Consider the following 334-nt stretch of genomic DNA (forward strand, 5'->3'; position numbering starts at 1 on the left):
TGAAACCCCACTCCCTTCAGCAGCCTTATGGCAGGGCTCTTCTGTATGGCGCACCCCTGCATGCACTGGCATGCTGTCACCCGCATCCCAGCAGGGGGGGGCACATCTTAAAAGGTGAGAACAGCCGTGTTGGGCCAGTACGGACCTGTTTAGCCCACGGCTACATCCCCACCAGAGCCGTGGGGCATTTAGGTAAGCTTGTAAGCTCAGGGCAAAGAGAGCGCCATGATTTTTCCAGAACGTTTGTGCGGTCTCAGTTCGAGAAGTAGGTAACTCCAGGAGGAAGGTGGAACCAGTGTTGTTTCTTTCATTCACCTGTCTAGCTAGCAACCTA

Source organism: Pygoscelis adeliae, unplaced genomic scaffold, assembly GCF_000699105.1.
Source record: "Pygoscelis adeliae isolate BGI_AS28 unplaced genomic scaffold, ASM69910v1 Scaffold30, whole genome shotgun sequence".
In the NCBI taxonomy this organism is placed as follows: Eukaryota; Metazoa; Chordata; class Aves; order Sphenisciformes; family Spheniscidae; genus Pygoscelis; species Pygoscelis adeliae.